At 51.0% G+C, this 18456-nt stretch overlaps 1 protein-coding gene across 9 annotated transcripts in view; it reads left to right on the forward strand.

The window, feature by feature from the left end:
* PTPN3 (protein tyrosine phosphatase non-receptor type 3) overlaps window positions 1-18456 on the forward strand; it is a 144944-nt gene that overhangs the window by 32876 nt on the left and 93612 nt on the right. For 3 of the 9 annotated variants that reach the window (XM_082469128.1, XM_082469129.1, XM_082469136.1), the window contains exon 1: window positions 2105-2247. The exons of 2 other annotated variants lie outside the window; for them this stretch is intronic. The gene's annotated coding sequence lies outside the window, so the exon portion shown is untranslated. Of the gene's footprint in view, window positions 1-2104; window positions 2248-2512; window positions 2745-10227; window positions 10443-11052; window positions 11240-18456 lie in introns of those variants that run through there. 4 more of the 9 variants (XM_082469131.1, XM_082469132.1, XM_082469133.1 and 1 more) reach the window with 4 other exon arrangements.

The raw sequence follows: 18456 nt of genomic DNA on the forward strand, positions 1-18456 counted from the left end.
GTTTGGGGAATATTCTTTCCTTTTGTTCCTGTTTCTGCTATGGTGAGTTGAAATGCACGATTTAAAAAATATTTAGGCCTTTTTCCTTAGGTGTATAGATATTTTTTAGCTCGAATTTGAGCACTGTATAAGCTAATGACTGTTTACTGTGGAGAAGGAAGAGGTAGCTTCAGCCTAGTTTCTAGTGGAAGGCAAATTGGGACAACTCCAAGAATCCTCATGTTTATTAACCTCGGTTTCCTCATCTCAGCACTTGACAAACTGGTATGAGGATGACCGATAACTGAGGTAGGCACTCAAAAAATGGATCTTTAAAGTGGACTAAACCCGCTCACGTTCTTGATTTCATTCATTCCCCACACAGCGCCCAGACCGAAGCGGTAGGTATTCATATTATTTGAAGCACAGAGGTAGGTATTCATATCATTTGGGGTAAGGTTCTTACCCCAGGTCACACAGCGGCTGGGAGAGGACGGAGAACGTCTTTCGCGGATTCTGAATTCCCAGCTTTCCCACTGGGCTTTGAAAAAAAAAAAAAAATGCCCCCCAGACCCCACCCTAACTGAGGGCGGGAACCGAGTGGCTGAGGGTCCAGCTGAGCTCTGCGGGAGGTGTCGCTCGCCCTGCCAGGAGGCTCCGCCTCCCGGGCGCTCGGGCCCCGCCCGGCTCCGAGCATGCCCAGTGCGCTCCCCGCCGTCCCAATGGTGCCGGGAGGGCGCTGCAACTCCAGGTTTTGCTGGCGACCGGAGGTCCGGGGGCGGATGGCGGGGGGCGGGGCCGGGCGGGTCCTGTTCCTGGGACTCCCTGGCTCGGTTGAAATTCCCCGGACAAGACGCTCGGGCGGCGCCCTGTGCAGGGGCGCAACTCCGGGGTAGGGACCGAACTGAAGCACCAGGTGCTGCCGGCTGCCGCCGAGTGGCCCTAGGCCCACAGGGCCCCTGGACCCTCAGGCATCTGGTCCGGACAGGATGATTACATCCGTCACGCCATCCTTTCATTCACATATTCATTCAACAAACTGTTTTTGAGCACCTACTGTGTGCCAGGTGCTGTCGTAGGGACTGGGACAATGTAGTGAAGACGAGCAGGGCTACAGCCCCAGAGCTAAAATTCCAGAGGTGAATACACAGTAAGAAGTAAGCAAGTCAGGGAAAAAGGCAGTTACCGACCTCATCTCCTGCTACTTTGCCCTGCTTGCTATTTCCTAAGCAGTCCTGCGCCTTAGTGTCTGCACTGGCTGATCCCTCTGCCAGAAATGCTCTCCCCAGTTTATCTCCTTGGCTGAAATGTCTGACCACCTCATTGAAAACTGCACTCCCTCCACCCCAAGTTTCTTTCCCTCTCGTAAAGCATATCACCTTCTACTACTTGTCTATCGCCTGCCTCTCTTCCGCCAAACTCCGGCAAGGGACAGGATTTCTGTCTATTCACCGCACGTGAAGAATCAGAGTAAGTGATCAATAATTATTTGTTGAATGAATTAATGGATAGTGATAAATGTGAAGAAAATAAAGTGAGGACATGGAACAGAGGGCTAACTTAGTAAGGTGGTCAGGGAAGGCCTCAGAGAAGGAGGACCTACGTACAATGAGAAGGTTCCAGCCACGGGAATAGCTGGGCAAAGACGTCCCACACAGAGGAGGAAAGGCATGTGTAAATGTCCTGAGGCTAGACAAGTTCTGAGTGTTTGATGGACAGAAAGGTGCTCATGGGGCTGCAGGAATGCGGGAGCCAGATCAGGTAAGTCTTGGGAAGAAAGTTCAAGCCAGGAAGTTTCTAGTGGAACGGGATGGGCACTGCACTGGGAGTCAGCAGGACCCCAGCTCGGCAAGACTTCTCCTTAAGTCAAAGATTTGTTTAGCGCCGGCTGCTCGACATCCCTAGGCATAAAATCACTTAGGGCTGGGCACACAGTAGGTGCCCAATAAATGGTAATGGAACGAATGCCTGCGTGCATGCGCGAGGGGACACCGGCCTGCACGGAACTCGGCAAGAGAGCCCTGGTGGCCCTGGGAGACGCGTCCGAGCACACCGGCCTCGGGTGGGGGCGGGGGCGTCCCGCAGGGCGTTCCGGGAGCCCGCCCCCCGCCCGGCGCGCGGGCCCGTCGCGGCCAGCCGGGCCGGCGGGAGCCGCCCGCGGGCGGCACTGGGCATGCTCAGACGGCGGCCAGGTCGCGCCGCGAGCGAGCTTCTGCGCCGCCCGCACGCGCGACCTACCTGGGCGCCCCGCGCCCCCAGATGCTGCAGGTACGGGCCGGCGCGACCTCGGCGGGCTGGGGGCAGGGCGCGGGGCCACCGGGGGCCGGGGTCGCGCTGGGCGCTGCCCCGCCCCCACGCTTCCCCAGGCGCGCGGCGAACGCGCGGGCGGGCTGGCGGACGCGGCGGCCCCGGGTTCCCGGCGCCTCGTCGGGGCGGGGAGGGGGCGCCCTGGCCGCGCTCACCTGGTGGGGCGCGGGCGGGAGGGAGCAGGCCGGGCCGGGTGGGGCTGGGTCCCGGCGATCCGGGAGGGCCCAGCGGCCGGCCATCCGGGAGGGCCCAGCGCCGCCGTGACCGCGGCCCCTGCCCCGGCCGCCGAGGGGTTGCACAGCCCGCGTGGAGCCAGCCAAGCGCGGCGGCCAGACCTTCTTGGCTCCCAGGGCGAATTCGCCTCTCGGCTTTCAAAGATGGCATTTCCTGGGCCTGGCACGAACTCCAGCGCCAATAAATCCTCCCCGTTCCACGGGTGATATGGAATGATTTATCAGGTACCTGCGGTGAGACAGCTGCAGTGGGGGAGTGTATGTGAGAGCGCCCAGTCCCCCGGAAATTCCCGTTTTCAGCAACCTGAACTTACTGAGAAGTTGCGGTTGCCTTAAAAATTCATGGGAAGTTGAGACTAGTTGACACCTGGGTTTTCCGAGGTGGGAAAGAGCTTGTGACTCGGAAACTGGAGACCTCCGTTCAGGTTGGGCTCCCCCTTGGCCAGCTGGTGACCTTGGGGCGAGTTGTCTAACCTCTCTGATCTTCATTTTCCTCCCCTGCAAACAGCCGGTAATAATGCCCACCTCACTGGGTTGTTGGGTGGATTAAGTGGGATAAATTATGTGGAGGTGTTGGGCACCGTGCCCGGCCAAAGCAAGGAAGCAGTTGGCATGATGGGAATTTAACTCGTTTAGAGACCCTCGTGGCTCCCATTTCACCAGGAAATTGGAATTACAAAAGCATCTTCAGGGCCTAGTGCCAGATTGACAGACCCTGTCTTGTGCCCAGGAGAACTTCTACTGAGATCTTTGGAAAAACAATTTAGCTGAATTGTAATCGGAGAGCACCTTCTTTAAAAGCAGTTTTATACATTCAGAAACTCCAGAAGTTGGCAGTTCAGCTTGACTTACAAAAGAGCTGTTTTGCAAGATGATCCATCTCGCAAGTGTTTAAGCAGATGATGCTTTGAAAGTAAAGCCTAGTTAGGAAGATTTCTGTTCTAAAAAGCTCCCAAACCCAGCTTTCAGTGATAATTTAAATTAGCGTTTCTTAACTTTGGCAATGTTAACATTTGGGGTTCAATAATTCTTTGTTGTGGGGCCTTTTCTAGCATTGTAGGATGTTTAGCAGCATCTTTGGTCTCTACCTAGTAGATTCCGGTAGCAATCCCTTTCCCTCAGTTGTGCCAATCAAAAATGCTTCCAGACGTCCCTCCCTGTGCGGAGGCAGGGCACAAATTTTCCCTTTCTCCCCCCTTTAGAACCACCCTGCTTTCTGTCATCAGCCTATCTGAGTTGTTTGAGAAGTTCGTTTTATGTTTTTACTATAATAACCAACCTTTGTATAGACTTGTAGAACTGCACAGAGTACATCCACGTGCATCAACTCATTTAATTTTTACAACTCCCCCGTGAGGCTGGTGTGATTCCCATTTTACAGGTGAGGAAACTGAGGCTTTGAGCAGTCAATTACACAGTATGTGGTGTAGCTGGGATATAACTCATGTCGTCTGGTTCCACGGACAGGTCTTTTTCTTCTGCATCAGGCTGCTCTTTATTGTATTGAGACTTTCAAATAGATGGCGTTCCTGATGATTAAGGCAAGATGTAAAGTAGATTGGAAGCTGGAAACCTTTCTGGCTAGTTGAAAATTAACAACAGCAAGCTATTTTCTGACGGAGAGTAGGTCATTCTAGTTAAATATTCTAGTTTATAATAAGCTCCCATAAATCCTGCATACAGTTGATGGAATACCAGTTTGCAGAGAATTAGAGTAGAATAAAACGTGCCTAATACTCTGTATTGATCCTGCCTTGTCTCTGGTGATTTGCTGTCTCCTAAAACCAACTCGTATATGCAAATTAGACATTAGCTGGAATGTAAAAGGTCAGGTTACTGAAGGCATCTCAGAGTGGCTGGAGTGGCTGAGGCATTACATTCAGCAAGCATTTATTGAGCTGCTTCTACATGGCAGATGCAGTGCTGGGTGGGGATGCAGAGTGGGCCAGTGGACTCCAGTGAACCCCGGGGTGCCTGGGGAACTTCTCCTCAAGGAGAGGGCAGGTCTTGGCCAGGCCAGACACACAGGAGGCCAAGGTCAGGGACAGCTTGGGGCGGGAGAAAGAACCTAAGTTAACACAGTCCAATTCAGGATCCCAGACTGCTTCACCATCCTTTTTTTGAGCCCTCCATTTCCACATTTTATCATAGAGAAGGTATTCTGGTGGCTTGTAACATTCCCATTCAAGTGCAAGGAACCTGGTCAGAGATGTATCTTATCTCTGAAAGAAGTTGGGGTTCCAAGCTGGTAATTGGTCTCAGGGGATTGAGACCAACTCCTTGATTGTTGACTGTGATCTGGGAGGTTCTGCATGCATTGTTTAATTTCACTGTGCTCCCTCTCTCCTCTTACAGTTGAGGAAACTCAGCTAGCAAAGGTAGTGTGGGACCAGGAGCTAGAGGGACGAACTGGGACCTTCTGAACCTCGGGTCCAGGCACACGAGGAATTCCATTTTCTAGGATGGACATAATCTACCAGAGGACTTTGGGGATTGGAGGGAACAGGAAGACAAGGCACCCTACCCACCCCCCACCAACCTCAGGGTTTGTGGCATGTTGGGGGATGGGGGGAACCTGCGATGTGTGGTCCTTCCCTCTCTCCTTAGGTAAGTGCCTGTTGACCATAATCCCAAGTGCTCACCTTCCTTCCTTCAGACAATGGTCCTGGAAAGCAGGGCCACCCTCTTCATCTCTTCGCAGGGGCTGGAATGCCGAGGGCAATCCCCTGGCGTTGACAGGCTGGGAGTGTGGGTCAGCCAGCTGGTGTAGCTTCCCAAGCCTGGGCTCTTCTTTTTTTTAAAGATTTATTGATTGATTGATTGATTGATTGCTATGTTGGGTCTTCGTTTCTGTGCTAGGGCTTTCTCTAGTTGCGGCAAGTGGGGGCCACTCTTCATCACGGTGCGCGGGCCTCTCACTATTGTGGCCTCTCTTGTTGCGGAGCACAGGCTCCAGATGCGCAGGCTCAGTAGTTGTGGCTCACGGGCCTAGTTGCTCCGCGGCATGTGGGATCTTCCCAGACCAGGGCTCAAACCCGTGTCCCCTGCATTAGCAGGCAGATTCTCAACCACTGCGCCACCAGGGAAGCCCAAACCTGGGCTCTTCTGACCAACTCTAATAGAGACAAGATCGGACCAGGTCAGTGTCCACTCTGCCCAGGTCTGGGTCCTGGCAACTGCAGACTCTGATCTCACAGGCGTCTCCTTTCATCTGCCTGAGCGGGAACTAAGAGGGAGTGCTTGGTAGGTCCCTGGCTGAAATCTGATCTGGTCATGGGTTCCGAGACCCAGAGATCTTGCATCTCCATATGATGCACCTGTAATAGCCTTCTGCCTCCAGGGGAAGATCAGCTGTGAGCACAGATGTAACAGCAAATTCAGACCTTTATTGAGCCTATACTATGTGTCAGGCCCTAGGGTTACAGAGATGAAAGCTGAACCCGTCTTGGAAGGATTCATGGTGGAGTTGGGAAGACAGTAACATTGTGACATTTCTGTGTGAGTGTGTACATGCATGTGGACATGCATGTGCTATCTATCTATCTGTCTGATAACTGCTTTAAAAGAGGATAAAGCTAGATGCAAGAGACCCCAGTGGAGAGAGCCATTCATTCTGACGGGCATTGGGGACCACCATAGGGAGTAGTTGGCATTTGAATTCAGCCTTGAAGGTGGAAAAAGATGGTATTCAGGGGGCAGACAGAATGGCAGATGCAAAGACTCAGAGGCATGAAGAGACCTCTTGTATTTCAGGAATGGTGACTCTTCCCAGGCCCAGCCTCCTGATCTTGGCTAACGCAGGACCCACCTCCTATAGTTAGGGTATCCCCCCATCTCTGTACAGGGGCCTGGCCTCACTCAACCCAGGGTATGTGCCCATTCTCCTTGTTTGTCCTGCATAGGAACGATGCCTCTGTGCTGTCCCTGAGGCGTGAGCACCTTCTGCCAGGGATACCGCTGGTTTTAGTTATTAAACACTGATATGGCACTTACTAGCTGCCAGGCAATGTTCTGAGTGCTTTCCAAATATTAATCACTCTTTTAATCTTTGTAGCAACTCTCTGGCCGTGCTGCTTCCCTGAGTACTGGCCACTGGGTAGGTAGGTGGGGGCAGAGCTCATGTCCCCGGTCTGTGTCCCTCTGTGGATGACGCTGTCATCATGGTACAGCTTCTCCTGGCTGCGGTTTACATCGATGTGCCAGGAAGCAGCCAAGTCTGAGAGTCGTGATGGAGTGCTGACTGCCCCGGATTTTTCTCCCTGACCCCGTTTCCTTCAGGGGTCCAGCAGGGCTCCACTGACTACATTTTCTGAACCAAAGACTGGGATCTGTAGTCTGAGAAAGAATGTTTGTGCTGCGTCTTTGTGCAAGAGGAGGCCTGGGAGGTGTTGTTTGGATACTGAGAGTGGAATTTTTGAGACATTTTGATGGTTTATGTGGAAAGTTAGGACAGAGCATTTGAAATTGGGATAGTCCTGGAAAATTCAGGTCCTGTGATTTACTGTCGGGATACATAAGCTTTTAGTAAATAGTTAAGCAATGTGTAGTTTGAATTTTCTATACTGAGCCTCTTGGAGCCTCAAAATGGAATAAATAGTACCTTCTAGCCCCAGAATCTTGCTAGTACTTACCAGCCCCAGTTTACAGATGGGATGAGGAAACTGAGGCTCAGCGAGATGAAATGACTCCTGAAAGGGCGTACTGCTCTACGAGGACAGCCAGGGTTTGAACTCAAGTCTGTCCCCAGGGAAATGCTTGACTGTAAAAGGAGGATAATAATAGAACCTGTTTCCATTAAATTGACCATGTTAAAGGAGCTAATGACCGAAAACCCACTCAGGTAGAACTTGGCACAGAAAAGGGTTCCCTCCCTTTGTGTTCATGCCGCTGACCCGCAGACAAGCGCCTTGTTTAGCCTTCGATGCTGAGAGTGGCCATCGCTAGTGATGGCCTGCTCCCAGGGCAGGGCTGAGGGCCCGGCTCACAGGGCTAGAGGGACGTTCCAGGGGGCAGGATCCAGGACCAGAAAGGGGCCGTGGCCAGCTGGATGCTGTGTTGACGAAAGGCACTGGTCTGACTTAGATAGAGGGGTGTGAAGACCTGGCCCCTGCACGCTACTTCCCTCAGGTGAGTCAGCCTCGGTCTAGACCTGAGGGTCTTGGTGGGAGAGGTAGCAACCAGCTCTGGCAGCCGTCCCTTGACCCGAACCACTGGTGGGCCTGGAGTGGAGATAATGACAGCCTTAGCTCAGGTCTTGCTCGCTTTGCTTCCCCCCCAATTCCCTCCCCAGGTCTGGTTATCAAATTCATACATGGTTGCTGTAGAAAATTAAGGTGTCAGGAAGCAATGGAAAAATCATGCATGGTGTTCTTCCTGGCAGCAGCTCTCCCACCACCATCACCACCATGGAGGACTCCACACGCCAGCGTGTTCTGTGCTGCAGCCGAGGGGGTTCTTTCAGAACTGCTTCCTTTTGCTTTTAGAATAAAAGACAAAACTAATGTTGGCATCTCCTGCAGGCCCTGGTGTACATGCTTTGGTCCCCGTGCTTTCTCTGCTCACAGGGCCAGTGAGAACCTGGAACCTTCCTCCCCTCCTCCCCAATTAACTCATTCTTTGGGCCTTGGCTCCGTGATTGTAGATGCCTCCCCTCGCCTTCCTGCTGTGGGTAAAACTGCCTGCTGTAAACGCTCACATTCTGGCCACCAGGTCTCTCTCCTTTTACAGGACTTTTCACAGTTGCAATTTTGTGCTTAATTAGTGTAATTATTTGTATTAGTACCTGTCTCCCCAGCTACACTGTGAGCCCTGTGAAATCAGGGTCTCTCTTCCTTTAAACACACATGCACACACCACACACACACTTTCTTTGAGACTTATTTTTTTTCTTTTAACTTTTTATTTTGACCTAATTCAGACCTACAGAGAAGTTCCAAGAATAGAACAGAGAACTCCCGTATACCCTTCACCCAGATTCCTCAAATGTTACCGTTTTATCACATTTATTTTATTCTTCTCTCTAGGTATACATTTTTTTCCTAAACCATTTGAGGATCATTTATAGACTCTTCCTTTCCCCCTAAATACTTCAGTGTATTTCCTAAAACCAATGACATTCTCCTGTATAACTATGGTACACTTTTTAAACAAGAAATCAGTATTGATACAGTACTGTTATCTAATCTACAGACCTACAGGCTTTGCCGGTTGTCTTGGTAGTGTCCTTTGTAGCAAAGAAAACCCCAGATCGTGTGTTGCATGTGGTTATGTCTCTTCAGTCTCCTTTAAATTAGAGCAGTTCCTCAGGCTTTCTTTGTCCTTTATGACCTTGACATTTTTGGAGAATACAGGCCAGTTATTTGGTAGAATGCTCCTCAGTTTCAGTCTGTTTTAACCCACCATGTGTCTTCAATGCCACTGAAACATCAAATGCACTCAGTTAACATTTGGTGAATGAAAAAAGTCAGCAGGTTGTCTAGTCTCCCCCACTCCCACTCCTTTCAGCAGAAGGATGTTGTGGGTTTTTTTGTTTTTTTTAATTTATTTTTGGCTGCGTTGGGTCTTTGTTGCTGGGCACGGGCTTTCTCTAGTTGCGGCGAGCGGGGGCTACTCTTCGTTGCGGTGCGCGGGCTTCTCGTTGCGGTGCGCGGGCTTCTCGTTGCAGTGGCTTCTCGTTGGGGAGCACAGGCTCTAGGCGCGCGGGCTTCAGTAGTTGTGGCTTGCGGGCTCTAGAGCGCAGGCTCAGTAGTTGTGGCGCACAGGCTTAGTTGCTCCGCGCCATGTGGGGTCTTCCCGGCCCAGGCCTCGAACCTGTGTCCCCTGCATTGGCAGGCAGATTCTTAACCCCTGTGCCACCAGGGAAGCCCAGGATGTTGTTATTTAGTTGCCATCTTGCTGTATATAGATTTGAATCTTGCTACTTTTATTTTTATGCATTTATTTTTTAATGGAAGTGTAGTTGACATACAATATTATGTCAGTTTCAGGTGAACAACATAGTGATTCGACATTTGCCTACATTATGAAATGATCACCACGATAAGTCTAGTAACCATCTGTTCCCATACAAAGTTATTACAGTAGTGTGGTCTATATTCCTTAAGCTGTATATTACATCCCTGTGGCTTATGTATTTTATAACTGGAAGTTTGTACTTCTTAATCCCTTCACCTAGTTTGCCCAACCCATCCCCCCGCCCCCTGCAACCATCTGTTTGTCCTCTGTATCTATGAGTCTATTTCTGTTTTGTTTCATTTGTTCTTTTGTTTTTTAGATTTCACATGTAAGTGAAGTCATACAGTATTTGTCTTTCTCTGTCTGGCTTACCTCACTTAGCATAATACCCTCTAGATCAGCGGTCCCCAAGCGTTTTGGCACCAGGGACCAGTTCCGTGGAAGACAGTTTTTCCATGGACGGCTGGGGGAGGTGGGCGGGGGGACAGTTCAGGCAGTAATGGGAGCGATGGGGAGCGGCAGATGAAGCTTCGCTCGCTCGCCGCTCACGTCCTTCTGTGCGGCCTGGTTCCTAACAGGCCGCGGCCCAGTACCGGTCTGCAGCCCAGGGGTTGGGGACCCGTCCTCTAGATCCATGTTCCCACAAATGGCAAGATTTGAGTCTTTTTTATGGCTGAGTAATATTCCGTTGTGTATATACACCACATCTTCTTTGTTCATTCATCTATCCTGATATTCTTTTTTAATAACACAGCTTTCCCCCCAAAAGAGAGGCTTCCTCCAGGGATAGTGAGCCTGCTGTCTCTGCAGGAATACAGGCGGACGCCGGGCCATGGCTTGGCAGGGACGCTAGAGAGGAGAACAGAACATTTGGTGAGGGGCAAGGCTCAGCCTGCACGTCCCTCCCGACACTGAGTGCCTTCTCCAACTGCAGCTCTGACTTCCCAGGCCTAGGGGCCCAAGAATAAGGTAACTAGAATTTCTAATCCAAACCAGAACATTTTGAGAATAAACGGGGGGCTGTTAATAATTGCATCTAATCAAGTAACTTCAACAGGGGCTATCCTGGACAAATGAGGATATGTGGTCACTCTACCCAAATGTGACTTTGAAGTTGGAGATCAGTGCCTGGGGATCAGCCTAGAAAACCCTCTAGCAGTAGGAATTTTCTGCGTGGACAAAGCAAAACTCATCTCCCTGGCATTACCTGCAGGCCCATATTAGTGGTTTTGGTCCTCTCTGTGGCCGCACCTCCCTTGGTGTGCCTCTCCCAGCCTTTCTCCTGCTACATCCACCTTGTTTCAGCCCTCCCCTCACCTGTTCCTTCCTGCCACGGGGACTGAGAGAGCCTGGAACATCACTTCCAAACCCAGGCTGGATGGAGGAGGCGGGTGGGGTTTGTGATACATGCACAGGGGGGAAAACAAGCCAGCTGTGCTTCCTACTGACCCAGTTTTAATGGAACTTAAGAGCCAGGGTGTGTAAGTGAGGTATGGCTGGAGACCAGAGTTTCCCTAGACCTCATCTTTCCCACCCGGCCCCCTCAGTGCTCACACTTCCACCTGTCTTTCGTGCGCAGACACCCAGGTTCCTCTTCCAGCCCTAGTTCTGAGATCAGAACCGAGTCGCCGGTCTTTGGCAGAGGCACGGAAGCAGCTGGCATTGGGGACCCAGGCACAAGAGGATGGGCATTGAATGACTAGAAGGTGCAGAGAAGGACTTGGATGCAGAGAGACCAGCCAGGAAACCAGCATCGAGGGAGTCTGGTAACAAGGCCAATACAGGGTCATTTATCAGGAAGCCTAGAGTTGCAGTATTGAATGCCTGACACTCAGTCACGGGGGCGGGCACTGGTGTCTGATTAGCCCAGTTCCTTAACTCATTTTCTGCCTAGCAAAAAACACGAACTCTGCCTTCCTGGATTAAAAAGTGTAGGCATACCTCATTGTATTGGGCTTCGCAGGTACTGTGTTTTTTACATTGAAGGTTTGGCAACCCTGCATCAATCAGGTCTTTCGGTGCCAGTTTTCCAACATCATTTGCTCACTTCGGGTCTCTGTGTCACCTTTTGGTAATTCTCGCAATATTTCAAACACTCTACTGGCAAAAGATAATGAGGCACTGAAGGCTCAAATGATGGTTAGCATTTTTTAGCAATAAAGTATGTTTAATTAATGTATGTATTTTTTTTTAGACATAATGCTGTTATACACTTAATAAACTACAGTATAGTGTAAACATAACTTTTGTATGCACTGGGAAACCAAAAAATTTGTGTGACTCACTTTATTGCAGTATTTGCTTTATTGCGGTGTTCTGGAACGGAACCCACAGTATCTCCGAGGTATGCCTGTTTTATAGGGTGAAAATGTGAAGGTATAGAGATTTTCTGGGGCATCCTAGTCTTGTGGACTTCAAGAACATGGTCCAGTGCAGTATAGTGTTTTTATAACTCCAGGCATTGGTGGCTTTAAGGGAAAAGCCAGTTAGTGAGAGTTTCTAGTTATTAGAATGCAAGATACTAGCACTTACTGAACTTTGGAAATATTTCTGGTTAACTGCGATATTATGTTTACTGGTTAAAAATGTTCTCCCCCACCCCACCCAGGCATAGCTATGTAAAAGCATTGAGTTTGAGGTCACCTTTTACAGGACAGAGAGGGTCACACCGTGTCTGAACTGGAAAGGACCTCAGAAGAACCTTTTCCAGCTCCCTCTCTTTACAGATGGGGAAACTGAGGCATGCTCAGGGCACACAGATAGTCACAGAGCAGGGACTGGTACCTGCATCACACAGTTTCCAGCCCCCAGATCTTGGGTGTGTTTTCTGGATCTCATCTAAGGAAGTTTATTAAATAGACTGTATATTTCTATCATTTTGTTAACATCTTTTGGCATTTGTCTTAACTGTAGAAATAAGCTGTATTGGCATCAAAGTATTAATAGTTGTGCATTTCTTGCTCTTTTATGTAGAAGTTGCTATAGGCTGATTTTTTTTTAAATTAATTTATTTTTGGCTGCATTGAGTGTTCGTTGCTGTGCTCGGGCTTCTCATTGCAGTGGCTTCTCTTGTTGTGGATCTCGGGCTCTAGGCATGCGGGCTTCAGTAGTTGTGGCATGCGGGCTCAGTAGCTGTGGCTCGCGGGCTCTAGAGCACAGGCTCAGTAGTTGTGCAACGGGCTTAGTTGTTCCTCGGCATGTGGGATCTTCCTGGACCAGGGCTCCAACCCGTGTCCCATGCATTGGCAGGTGGATTCTTAACCACTGCACCACCAGGGAAGCCCTGCTAGGCTGATTGTTTTTTTCGTTTTTATGTAAGAAGATGATATATACCTTCCACTGAGTTTCTGTATTCTGTACTAGTGTTTCTCAAACTTTAGCACATCAGAATCGCCTTTTAAAACACAAGCTGCTATGCCCCACCCCCAGAGTTTCTGAGTCAGTGGGTCTGAATCAGACTCAGGTGAGGCCTCAGAATTTGCATTTCTTTTTTTTTTTTTAGCACTTTTTTTTTTTTTAAATTTTTGGCCAGGCCACGTGGCATGCGGGATTTTAGCTCCCCGACCAGGGATCGGACCTGTGCCCCCTGCAGTGGAAGCTCGGAGTCTTAACCACTGGACTGCCAGGGAAGTCCCATAATTTGCATTTCTAACAAGTTCCTCGGTGATGCTGCTGGTCCAGAGACCAGGGACCATCCTTTGAGGACCGCTGCCCCAGGCTTAGTGATAGTTCCAGATGGTGTGCTCTGTGCTTTACAGCCAGCTGGGCCCTCCTTGCTGCCCAACCAGCCCTCCATCCTCCCCTGTTGCTCCCATGCCAGCCAGCCTAACTTCTCCACCCTCTCTGGGTCTCCTACCTGTTGCCCTCCCCTCTTCAGATGACCCCACCACCTGTGGCCCTGGGATGCTCAGGGCCATCTGGAGGGAGCTTCCTCGCCTTTCCCCCTCCCTCCTTCATTTTCTCTTTCTTCCTTTCTTCCAGTTTGAGAAATGAGTGTCTCTGGCTCTGGCTTACCTCTCCACTTCCAGTTGAAAACTGTCATCCCATCACCTGAAAAAAAAAAAAGAAAAGCCTTCTCCCAGCCCGGCCTTACCATTAGGTCACCGCCTCATCACTCCCTTCCTTTCACTGCCAAGCCTGCTGGCGGAATAGTTTACAGTCGCAGAAAAAGATTGGCTCTCACCTCTCTTGACATAGACATGCTATTCAATTCCAGGAGTTCAGGTTTTCTATACCTATGCTGAAAGAAAGACGGTTTTTTAAAGGGTTTTTTTGTTGTTGTTTTTTTTTTTGTTTTGGCTGCATCGGGTCTTTGCTGCTGGGCGCGGGCTTTCTCTAGTTGCGGCGAGCGGGGGCTACTCTTCGTTGCAGTGGGCGAGCTCCTCATGTGGTGGCTTCTCTTGTTGTGGAGCACAGGCTCTGGGCATGCGGGCTTCAGTAGTTGTGGCATGTGTGCTCAGTAGTTGTGGCACGCAGGCTCAGTAGTTGTGGTGCGCGGGCTCTAGGGCACGTGGGCTTCAGTAGTTGCGGCTCAAGGGCTTAGTTGCTCTGCAGCATGTGGGATCTTCCCAGACCAGGGATCGAACCCGTGTCCCGTGCATTGGCAGGTGGATTCTTAACCACTGCGCCACCAGGGAAATCCCAGAGAGACATATTTTTTTATTTGTGGTAAAATACACATAACATAAAATTTACCATTTTAACCATTTTTAAGTGTATATACAGTTCAGTGGCATTAAGCACAGTCACATCTCTGTGCTACCATCACCACCATGCATCCACAGAACTCTCTTCATCTTACAAAACTGAAACCCTACCCATTGCATACTAACTCTCCATTCCCTCCCCGAACCCCCACCCCATCCCTGGCAACCACCCTTTACTTTCTGTCTCTATGATTTTGTCTACTCTAGGTACCTCATATAACTGGAATCATGCAGTACTTGCCCTTTTGTGACTGGCTTATTTCATTTAGCATAATGTCCTCCAGGTTCATCCATGTTGTCACATGTGTCAGAATTTTCTTCCTTTTTAAGGCTGAGTAATGCTCCATTGAATGTACGTACCACATTTTGTTATTCAGTCATGTGTCAATGGACGCCTAGGTTGCTTCCACCTTTTGGCTATTGCAAGTATAGTGCTTCTATGAACATGGGTGTACCGAAGGACACAATTCTGATTAAAGGGGGCTTGCAACCTCAGGTGAGATGTTTAGGCATTTATTTATCTAGCAGTCTCAGCTTTATCTATCGCCTGCATCCCCCAGCCCATCGTCCCCAGGCTTCCCCACCTGCCCCTTGAGCAACACTACCCTTGCTGTGACGGCCAGGAACCGCTCACTTGTCAAGATCAGTGGCATTTGGTCACTCAGACCATTTGGTCTTTGTGCCGATGCCCTCCTGCTGGGGCTTCTGTGATGCAGCTCCCCTCCTGCCTCCCCACCCACCCTGGCTCATCCTCTGCTCTCTGGCTCCTTTCCCTCTGCTCTGTCGTCCTGCAGGCCTTCCTGGGTGAGCACACCTGATCCCATCATCAGGGGCTCACAGGTCTGCTCCAGCCTGGTCATCTCTGTGTGTATCACATCTGAACATCTCCCCCTGAGTGTCCCCAGGTCCTTCTTCTGCATGTGCATGTCCAAAGCAGAGCTCTGCACCTTCCTCCTTAAAAATGTTCTCTCTGTAAGTGACGTGTCTTCCAGCTTAGAAACCCCAGGGTCTCCCTTCACTGCCCCTACAGCTGCACTGGACAAATCCCTCCCATCACATCTCAGCCCCTCCTCCAACCTGCCCTTCCTTCCCCGCCACTAAAACTGGGTGGGTTCACACACTTCTCCCATTTACCTCCACTTTGCCTCTCTCCCCAGTGGGTCCCTAACATTTATACCTGCTTCATGTTGTTGCCAGAAAGTGTTCCCTGCAGAAGCACTAAGATCGCCTCTTCTCTGTGGGTCCCATGTCGCCTGGCTCCATCCGACCTTGCTTTCCCCTGTCTCTCCCCCTAACCCTGCTGGCGATATGCTCCAAGCCAGGGCTTCCCAAGCTTTAGTGCTAACATGCAGATTCTGATTCAAGGGGCCTGGGGGGTGGGCCCTGCCTTCTGCATCCCTAACAGGCCCCCCAGGTGGTGTTGAGACTGTGGCCAGAGACCACATGTTGAGTAGCTGGACTCCAGAATAGATCTGTGTATCACAAATAAAGTGTGTATCACAAAGTGTTTTTAGTCTATAAATAATGCAGGAATTTAAAATTTTTGTGTTGTAATTTTAACGTTTTCTGTTTTATACAAAGTTAATCTTAAATTTTTTTGATCATAAGGCAGATTCCCTTGTTGCAGTGATTATTTGCTACTAAAAGACATTTTCAAAGACTAAGAAAGGCTTTAGTTTCTTAAGAGTTACCATATAGGTCCAGGTGAATGAATGTATGGGGGGGTTAAGAATGTTTCCCCATTAAAGGGGTACATATTCAGGGTCGGGCTGCCCCTTGTGAGCATCCCCAGGGCAGAGACCTTCTCTTCCTCAGCTCCATCCCCAGGGCCCTGCTGCCTCCTCAGGATGTGGGCTGAAGGGTAAGGAGGCAAGTCTCGGCCCTCCTCTTGGAGATGATGGTGGAAACTGGTGATTTGATGTCGGAAGACTGGGCTTGGAAGGGAGCCCCGTCAAAGGAGGGGAGGGAAAGGGTTCTTGGCAGCTGGGCCTTGTTGAGGCCTGTTTCATGACTTTTAATAGGGTTTTGCTGTGGAGGAGCCGCTTAGGAGAAAACTGCTGGTGGAGGTGTCCCCTGGTGATGGGCTTCCTCCTGGAGAGGGGAGGGGAGGGGAGGGGAGGGGAGGGGAGGGGAGGGGAGGGGAGGGGAGGGGAGGGGAGGGGAGGGCGGGCAATGGAGCCGAGCAAACCTGGGGGGCTCTGACTGCATTGGCTGCTTCAGGAGGGTCGGAGAAGCATGTCTCACGTGGTGAAGGATCAGGTTCGTGAGTGAGGGGCTGGGGTAGATGTCAGGGAAGAGAGTAGCCGTTGGGGGCCAGCCTGCTCCAAAAGCTTCACCGCTCCTGCTGTCCCATTAGTCTCAGCAATTTAGTCCATCGTTGAAGGGCTTCATGATCTGGCCCCCGCTTGCCTCTCCCACTTGTTCTGTGACTTTCCCCCTCGTTTCTAGGTCTGGCCGAAGGACTGTCCCCAGTTAAAGTGCAGGTGTACCACCTCCTCCTGAGTCCTGTGGTGTGCACTGTTATCTCTTGGTGCAGGTTGTAAGCTGGGGCTGTCTCCGGACCCCCTCTCACTAACTCTGTGACCCCAGCGAGCCTCCTGACGTTTTGATGTCCTCATTTCCACAGTGGGGATGACAAGTATCCCCGCCTCAAAAGGCTGGGTGAAGATTCCAGGATGACAAGGGCTTCTCCCAGTGGCACATGATGATTACTCAGGAAGTACTGGCGGTCCGTCACTACTTGCCATCTGTCCCTCTCAGTGAGCTTGTCAGAAGGACCGTAGCATGACACTTGTCCCCAGGTGGAGCCCCGCTCTCAGATGGAGAGGGCTGTGACCCATGAACGCTGCCCTGGGCAGGGTGGGGCCAGAGTGGTGCCACTGTGGGGTGGACACCCTGGGGGTGGTGTGTCAGCTCATTGCATGGATGTTGAAGACACCAAGAGATGGCAGCTGGCAACAGGGTGAAAGGAGGAAGCTGAAGGCCTGGGGGACTTGAAATGGGTCGGCGAGCAGGGCCTCTCAGACTTTAATGTGCACACGAGCAGATTCAGATACCGTAGGCCCGGGGCCGGGCGTGAGATTGCGCATTCCTAACGGCACCTGGGTTGATAACAGTGCCGCCAGTCTGGACACCACACCGTGAGTGGCGTGGTCAGGAATATGACACGTGGTGGCGAGGCTCATGGAGAGGAGCATATGGAAGAAGCAAAATAAGCTCAGCTGCATGGCGTTCTACCCAGCCCCGTGGAGCACAGGCACCCAGGTGTCTGGGGTGTGGAGGGTTAGATGGGAATCAGATTGCGGGTGATGGGCAACGGGCAGCAGGGGCCCCTGCAGGTTTGGGGATAAGTGTTGGGTGAGTTGATTTTGCCGTTTGATACTCCATCCTTCAAGGTGTAGTTTTGCCATTAGAATCCCCTTAAAAGCTGTTTGCATGGGCTCGAGAATGAGCTGTGGTCACACCCTAGACAAAGCCCCAGCAGCCAGTGGCACACACCTGACTCCACAGAAGCACTCCCCACGCTGCAAGGTGACTATTTGATTATTCGTGCATCTCTCTCTGACTGAGACAGCCTCTTCCTCACCTCTGAGCCCCAGCACCTGCTGTGGAGCCTGACCACAGCTGGGGCTCATTAAATGTCTGTGGCGTCATAGGGGGTGAGCTCAGAGTGTTCACGCAGGAAGAACACATAAAGCCCTGTGTCTGAAAGAGCGGGGGAACCAAGCCCTGAGTCAGGTGCCTGGGAGAGTGGGGGTGTGGATGGGAGAAGATGGTGTAAGCAGTCAGCAGGACCTCGACTAAAAATGCCAGGACCGTCTCCGGAAGATAGAACAGGGACTCAGAAAGTATGAGTGCCGGGGATTTGGATTTGGGCATCCGTTGTGAGAGTTGGGCTGTGAGTTTTCTGGAGTGGTGGAGGCTTCAACGGGAGGATGGGAATTTCAGCCAAGAAACCACTGGTTTGATCCAGGATCCCAGAGCAAACCTGCTTTTCCGCTTCCTTCAGGAGAGGGCAGGTGTCCAGATTTATGCAAATTGAGGATTAAGAAATTTCTCCCTGTGCATCGGTGTGCCATAAGCAGTGCTTCCCAAGGCTGGGTGGAGCCAGCAGGTTGAGGCCCATCATGTGGCAGGGGCTGGAGACACAGCTGTTAGCATGTTGAACCTCAACCGTGGAAGGAGGGGCCCCCTGAGGCGGGGGTCTAACTCCCTGAACCTCAGATGCCCTGTGAGGTGGGGTCCTCAGAGGCCCCTGTGAGTTGGGGTCACCCTTG

Source organism: Balaenoptera physalus (genome assembly GCF_965194825.1).
Source record: "Balaenoptera physalus genome assembly, chromosome: 7".
Classification (NCBI taxonomy): Eukaryota; Metazoa; Chordata; class Mammalia; order Artiodactyla; family Balaenopteridae; genus Balaenoptera; species Balaenoptera physalus.